The sequence below is a fragment of the Barbus barbus genome (assembly GCF_936440315.1).
Source record: "Barbus barbus genome assembly, chromosome: 8".
NCBI classification, from domain to species: Eukaryota; Metazoa; Chordata; class Actinopteri; order Cypriniformes; family Cyprinidae; genus Barbus; species Barbus barbus.
The window spans coordinates 24401112-24409567 of NC_136736.1; the positions used below are offsets into that span (position 1 = coordinate 24401112).

The following is an 8456-nucleotide window of genomic DNA, read 5'->3' on the forward strand; positions in this document are numbered from 1 at the left end:
GAAAGAACAAGAAGCAGGCTGTGCTAAACCCACCCGTAAGTGTCCATTTGTAGCTAATTTAGAAAAGTGCACACGATTAGAGAAGGAAAACCTAGAAGTTAAGAAGAAGCTTAAAAAGATGGAGACCTATTCAAGAGAATGCAAAACAGAGCTGCAGAGATTGTGAAAAGGTTTAAAGAGTTTAAAAACATCAACAAAGACCTGGATACGAAGAACAAATGACTTCTCATTAAAAACCAGCAAATGAGGCAAAGAATTGCAGAGGTCTTAAAGCAGAACAGACCTCAGTCTGAAGATGTGGAGAGACTCCCATGCCGTGGACACCATGAGAAGCAGCAACTAAGAGAAACAGTCATTGTGCTCCAAGAGAAGGTAAATAACTTAACAGAACCAGTCAGGAAATCTCATGGAATAAAACAGGATTCAGAAATAACCGAAGAGAGGAAGATCCTAACTCAGCTACTGCAGGAAAACCAGACTCTGAGAGAGAGACTCGACCACAGCGGTCAGGTCATAAAAGATGCTGAAAGTTGAGCAGAGAGAGTTCAGCAGGAGCTGGATGAACTAGAGTGCTGTCTGCTCACTGTGCAGACTGAGAGGATGTAAAGAGGCTCCATAAGGAATATATCAGCCTTACTAACATCATCTTAATGCAGCTGAAAGAAAACAACAAAGCTGCCGGTCTCAGGGAAACCCCTGAGAGCCTTGCTTTACAGTCCACCACAGTAAAGTCCACCAGTTCAGCATCCAGGTAAGACTAGTTGAAACAAACAGTAAAATTGATGAAAATTTTGATTGTGTTTATTACTTACCAGTTGACTTTATTTTTGAATGATAGGAGAAGACACAACGTAGCAGATAAAGGTTCAATTTGAAGACTTAGAGCCATGAAGAACGAGGAAATACAAAGACCTGGAAAAAATATCAGTGAATGTTATTGAAACAGAGAATTCATATGTTAACTTGGAAAAATAGCCAGTAAAAGAGTAAGAGTAAAGAGGCTGCTTTTTGTTATTTTAAATTGTATTCAATTGATATTTTATTTTGTATCATTATTCCTTCTAAAAAAAATAATCTGGTAAAAAGTTCATTAACAATATTCTGTCATTAAATATTATTGTCATGGTTTTATAATTGTTTTTGCCATTTCCTCTCTCACACACACAACTATTGTTTCTTTTTACTGTTGAAGTCTAAAAAATAAAATAAACATTCTCAAGCAAAATTACTTCTTAAAAAAAATAATAATTCTGTACTTTTTTTACTTACGATCAATTTCTAAAAGCTCAATTATTTTGATCTTATGTAGTTAATGATGTGTGTTTTGATTTCCCCAGGTTCATTCAGAAGAGTGCGACATTATATTTCGATTGAAAGGAATCTTGGAGTTTGCTTGACAATCCAAATGGTAAAACTCAAATTATAAAAGAATGAGCTTGATTTGTAAAACTTCGATTTATTTATGTATTTATTTAAAGCATATACACTCACCTAAAGAATTATTAGGAACACCATACTAATACTGTGTTTGACCCCCTTTCGCCTTCAGAACTGCCTTAATTCTACGTGGCATTGATTCAACAAGGTGCTGAAAGCAATCTTTAGACATGTTGGCCCATATTGATAGGATAGCATCTTGCAGTTGATGGAGATTTGTGGGATGCACATCCAGGGCACGAAGCTCCCGTTCCACCACATCCCAAAGATGCTATATTGGGTTGAGATCTGGTGACTGTGGGGGCCATTTTAGTACAGTGAACTCATTGTCATGTTCAAGAAACCAATTTGAAATGATTCGAGCTTTGTGACATGGTGCATTATCCTGCTGGAAGTAGCCATCAGAGGATGGGTACATGGTGGTCATAAAGGGATGGACATGGTCAGAAACAATGCTCAGGTAGGCCGTGGCATTTAAACGATGCCCAATTGGCACTAAGGGGCCTAAAGTGTGCCAAGAAAACATCCCCCACACCATTACACCACCACCACCAGCCTGCACAGTGGTAACAAGGCATGATGGATCCATATTCTCATTCTGTTTACGCCAAATTCTGACTCTAACATCTGAATGTCTCAACAGAAATCGAGACTCATCAGACCAGGCAACATTTTTCCAGTCTTCAACCGTCCAATTTTGGTGAGCTCGTGCAAATTGTAGCCTCTTTTTCCTATTTGTAGTGGAGATGAGTGGTACCCGGTGGGGTTTTCTGCTGTTGTAGCCCATCCGCCTCAAGGTTGTGCGTGTTGTGGCTTCACAAATGCTTTGCTGCATACCTCGGTTGTAACGAGTGGTTATTTCAGTCAAAGTTGCTCTTCTATCAGCTTGAATCAGTCGGCCCATTCTCCTCTGACCTCTAGCATCAACAAGGCATTTTCGCCCACAGGACTGCCGCATACTGGATGTTTTTCCCTTTTCACACCATTCTTTGTAAACCCTAGAAATGGTTGTGCGTGAAAATCCCAGTAACTGAGCAGATTGTGAAATACTCAGACCGGCCCGTCTGGCACCAACAACCATGCCACGCTCAAAATTGCTTAAATCACCTTTCTTTCCCATTCTGACATTCAGTTTGGCGTTCAGGAGATTGTCTTGACCAGGACCACACCCCTAAATGCATTGAAGCAACTGCCATGTTATTGGTTGATTAGATAATTGCATTAATGAGAAATTGAACAGGTGTTCCTAATAATCCTTTAGGTGAGTGTACATATACGCTGGTTATGAAAGGAAAAAAAAGAGTCTCTGTGTTCCCTTTTTTCAAAGTCAAGGCACAATATCAAAAAGTTTCCAGGGTCTCCGATCCAAAGTATCATCAAAAAATATTGTTTTAACTGTCTGCAATTGTCCAATATTAATATGGCCTAACACTGGTTTCCAGTCAAACGTGGAAAGCTTGACAGATGCATCATCATGTGGAGATATTCTACAGTATAAAGAGTATGCATTCTTACGCCGTTCATATCTTTAATGTTTGTGTATGGCAAATGTAGAGTATTATGCAGTATGCACAGTAAGGAGGTTAACAAAGTATAATACTTTCTTGTTGCTGTTCACAGGTTAGATGATAGTGGGAGCAAGAAAGATAAGAACAAATCTGGACCTGTGAGAGTCTTTCTCTAGATTATTTGAAAGGCTGTAACTGTTAACAGTCACTCTAACAGTAACTCTCTGCTGCATCTTTATCTAGACTGGAGTGAATATGAAGCTGTTGTTTGAGGTCACAGAACCTGTTGGGAATGAAGCTCTTAGTTTCATCCTAGTGAGCACACAGCAGCATTGTGTGAAGATGCCACTGCCTGTGGACTGTGTTGTGATTGTGACCACTGATGAGAGCCTGGCAAAGTGAGTGCATTTTGTTTTATTATTTTTTTGGGGGGGGGCTCAGGTTCTCTTAAAATCATAAGCTTTGTAAGGAATTGTTTTTTTAACTGCTATGATTTTAATGCTAATTTCAGAGTTGTGAAGTTCAGCAGAATCATTGTTAGTGTGTGTGATTGTTCAGTGTGTGTACAGGGCTGGTGGAGGCATTAAATAAGCAGTTATCAGATATAGAAGAGGTGGTGCTACGATACAGGAAGGGCTCCTCTTTCCTGGTGCCACAGCCATTTCACTTTCAACTGCCTGAACCAGCTGGGTTCACTACTGTAATCTACCCTGCAGGAGTGCCAGACAGGCAAGACATGAGCACATGTACTACCGTTCAAAGGTTTAGCGTCAGTAAGAATTAAAAAAATAAATATATATTGTCTTTATTTAGCAAGTATGTATTAAATTGAAAAAATATTATATTTTAATAATAATAAATTAAAATTATAAATGTGTTTGTACTTTTTGTTCAAAGAACCCTGAAAAAATGTAATACAATTTTCACAAAAATATTAAACAGCACAACTGTTTTCAGCATTTATAATAATAATAATAATAAAATAATGTTTCTTGAGCACCAAATCACAATATTAGTATGGTTTCTGAAGAATATTGTGACACTGAAGACTTAAGTCATGGCTGCTGAAAATTCAGCTTTGTCATCACAGAAATAAATTACATTCTAAACTTTCCTTTTTTTTTTTTTTACTTAATTTACTTAAAATTTTTATAATTTTTCACATTATTACTGTTTTAACTGTATCTTTGTTATAATAGATGCAGCCTTGGTGAGCATAAGAGGCCTGGACATGTCTATTCAAAAAAATAAACCACCTCAGACTTTTGAAAGAATTGCTATTTATTAGTGACTCACATGAGTGCTCTCTTCCTTTGTGTGTAGGATCTGCACAGGAGGTTTAAGCTGCCAAGTGACAGGCCATACCTGAGACGTGCCAATGCCTTTCATTTCCCTGATGCAGCCTATGAAGACGGTTACCTCCGTAATCCCCACATACACCTGAACCCACCCAACATTGAGGATGCTACGGTGAGACTGTGCTTTAATGGAATAGTTCACAAATGAAATTCAGTTGTTACAAACCGGTTATCTTATTGTTACTATCTTATTTTTTATCTGTGAAACACAAAAGGATAATATTTTTAAAAAGTTTACACTGCTCTTTTCTATACAGAGACGGTTCAAGCTACAAAAAATACGCCAGTATACATAATGTTCCATACAACTTTTTAAAATTATGGTCAAAAACTTTTGAAGTTAGATTATAGTTTTGAGTGAGAAACAGATCAGATCTTCCCAATGGCACATTTGGCTTGTTAACTTAAAGATTGACAACTGATGACAAATGACAAAGAAAATTGCATGGGTGGTGAGCAAATCATGGCAACATTTTCATTTATGGGTGAACTACCCATTTTAAAGGTGGTTTAATATGTTCATGAGCATTTTTTAAAGAGAAAAATCTCTTAATGCCAGAAGTAAAGTTTAACCATTAACACTCTTGTCCCTGTCTTGTATTTCTCTCTGTAGCTGTATCTGGTGCAGGGTGTGTACAGTTATCATCACAGTATTGTGTGGATGACGATGGCTGGGGATGTGCATATCGTTCCCTTCAGACTATCTGCTCCTGGTTTCAGCAGCAAGGATATGTGGAGACAGCTGTGCCCACACACACGCAGATCCAGCAGGTAAACTAAATTGTCACTCAAATGTGTTTTCTTGTTATATGTATTTAAGAGGAACATTTGTTGCTTTTTCAGGCTCTTGTGGATGTTGGGGATAAAGAGCCACGATTTGTGGGTTCACGTCAGTGGATCGGCTCCATCGAAGTCTAGGCTGTCCTTGACCAGCTGCTGGGAGTCACCTCAAAGATCATGTTTGTCAGGTATACAAAGTGTGTTTAATGTGTTTGTTTATGGTGGTAAAACATTTTTTCTCTTTAATGGCCACAACAGATCATACTGGAGTAGATTCAGAAAAACTAGACTTTTTTTTCTTCCATATACCACTGTACATAAGAGGCTATGAATTTGGGTTTGAAGGCTGGAATACACTATTTTTTATTTTAATTTATTACAACAAATTTTAAAACACTAAGCATCGTCCACTTGCCATCATTCAGTTGTAATAAATTATTGGCAGCGGCTATTTGCACTAAGTGTAAATGGCAATAGATGCTATTCACACTCAGTGCAAATAGCATATTTTTTTGCGATATATATTATTTACACAAAGTGCAAATAGCTATAGATTCTATTTACACTGTTAAAATAGCAATGTTTTCTGCTATTTATACTTATTGCAAATAGTGGCAATTATCTGCACCTCAGTATTGTAGTACATTATAAACTGTACACAATAATAACGTATTGAGTGTAAATTATAGTTTTAATTCAAATTATTAAATGGATGCCACCTTATTGGGACAATAAATCCCTCCCTACACCTACCCTAACCCTAAATACTTTTATTTTCAACTTTTTGATTATTTCCTTAATTTTTATTGAAAATAAATGACTTTCTGATGCAATATGATATTTTAAAAGGGAGAAAAAAAGTTAGGCAAAAGGCGGACTCTAACTCAGGTCGATCACGTCAAAAAGCATGCGCTTGACCATCTACACCACTGAAACTGATGCAAAGCAAGCTTCTTTTTTTAGTGTTGACTAACCCAATCACACGTTAGTGGGCGGAGTTAGTGTAAATAGCCTTTGCCGACAAGGTGGGCTATTTGCACTTAGTGTAAATATACACTCCGTAAATTATTGGGTATCATACACTACATAACTAAGGATCACACAGTACCAGACGCACACAAAAATATGTGGTCTAAAATGAGCTCAAAATATGAAACATATTTGATATCCTTGACTGAATAGAACCACAAGCCTAAATTGAGAATCTGTGAAATCTGTCAACTCCGACAAATTTGCTCCAAGTCAGATTGTGCAGCACTGACACCAGACTGTAAATCAGGGCAAAGATCTAGGCCCTGTAGCGTATCCCAGCTTTAAGTTCAACTAAAGCTGATGCAAGCTTATGCTAAAATAGATTTACAATAAGGTTTCTGAATGGTTTCAATTATAAAAATGATTGTCTTTCTGTTAAAGTCAGGGATCAGAGCTGGCAACCAAGGGCAGAGAGCTGACCAACCACTTTCAGACTGAAGGAACTCCTGTCATGATTGGTGTGTTGACATTGTTTAGCACCTTCCTTCAACTTGTGATTGGATAGGAGCATGGTTCCACCCCACCTTCCTACAAAATAGATCATAATCAACATCTGATCTAGCATACTTGTATCTTATACACTGCCATTCAAAACTTTGTGGTTTGCTGTTCTTTTCTATTTTCTATTCTTTTCTCAAGAAATACTGAACAAAAAAATCAACATTGGTAATAAGCAGTGGTTGTTGAGCACTAAATTCAGCATATTAGAATGATCATGTGACACTGAAGATGGGAGTAATGACTGTTGAAAAATCAGCTTTGCCATCAGAGGAATAAATTACATTTTAAAATATATTGATGGAAAAATATGTCACAGTATTTCTGTTTTTACTGTATTTTTGAGCAAGTAAATGCAGCCTTGTTGAGCATGAAAGACTTCTTTGAAAAACAACCTCATGCTTTTGTGGTATAGGTAGCTTGTTTTATGTATTTTTTTTGTTTTGCTATTTTTAGATGGAAATGGAAATTGAAAAATAAAGCCAATATTTTTCTCGCCAGGTGGTGGAGTACTTGCACACAGTATTCTAGGTGTAGCATGGAGTGAGAACACTGGACAAATACGCTTTCTTATCTTGGACCCTCATTATACTGGTGGACAGGACCTGCAGACCATCATTGACAAAGTAAATTCAACAACACTACTCTAGTCAGACCTTTTCATTTTAATTAAAAATACGTAAATATAAAATAGTTCTATTCTGTCTTAAAGATAACAAGCTACTTTAATAATAACAACAATAATCTTTTATGAGTTATTTCAAGTGTAATATATGGTTTAAAATATCACTTACTTATTCAGAATTAGCAACTCATTTGTTAATGATGTGTGTTTGTATATTTTTCCGGGCTGGTGTGGATGGAAGGGGCCAGAGTTCAAAATGCTTATTACAACCTCTGCCTTTCCCAGAGACCCAAGACCATCTGAGACACGTGCATGACACTTATCCACTTTTATTCATACTCTAAGTTCATGGATACACAAGAACTCTCATTGTTTCAAGAAGTGCAAATCGACATATCACAGAAAAGTGATTTATTACTCATTGTCCTTACAATGTTTTAAATGTCCATGCCTATTTCAACATCCGTTTTCAGTCACGCTAAAGGTAACATTCATTTCAGCAACGATTTTCAATCAGGCTGCAAATGGATGAAATTAATGACATCATATCCTTCAGATTTTTACCAGTTCATCATACATCAAATTCACATGATATCTTTGAACCATCTACACAAGATAAGGCTTCCTGCAAATCAATAAAAAGAAACAGCAGCTATTATCTTCCTAAAGCAGCAAATGTTTGCTTATTCATTGCTTATTGCAAAGTTTCAGTGATATTTCCACATGGGGAGATTTAAACCTTGGCTTAGCTAATATTGCCCTATTAAGAATGTCTTGATTAGCCAAGCTTGGCAGCAAGTCAGCTGTCTGCTGTTTTCCTCAATGCATCCACATATTTCTACACTGTTGTAAAACTTTGAAAGCATTTCAGTGCCCTCAGGGTTTTTATATGATTGGTACAGAACACACCAAGTTCCAAGTTAAATGTTGCATTTTTTCCAGTGAGAAACCCAGAAGTCTCCCCTTTTAAGAAAATTCTCTTCTTTTCCTTGATTCCTGTCTGCTTTGTGTTGGTAGGTACAATTAATATGTATGGAGCACAGCTCTGAGTTCAGTTCATTCCTCTTGTACTTAAGACTCCAAATCACTGACCCCAGAACAGTGTCAATTTATCTTGACTGCTGAGGCTACAGTAATAGGCTCAATACCAAATGTTCACTGGTAATTCTGATTCTTGATGACATACTGATTCTTTTGTTTACCATTCACACCAGTAAT

The 8456-nt window shown here is 37.0% G+C and overlaps 1 pseudogene across 1 annotated transcript; it reads left to right on the forward strand.

Annotated features, from left to right (window-relative positions):
- The first annotated feature begins 243 nt into the window (after positions 1 to 243).
- Positions 244 to 7541, forward strand: LOC306874320 (ufm1-specific protease 2-like; annotated as a pseudogene). The gene is made up of 12 exons: positions 244 to 510; positions 1338 to 1408; positions 2770 to 2938; positions 3058 to 3103; positions 3189 to 3343; positions 3504 to 3699; positions 4269 to 4415; positions 4917 to 5074; positions 5147 to 5271; positions 6497 to 6573; positions 7115 to 7239; positions 7462 to 7541. The product of its transcript is annotated as an ufm1-specific protease 2-like (transcript).
- The last annotated feature ends 915 nt before the right edge of the window (positions 7542 to 8456 follow it).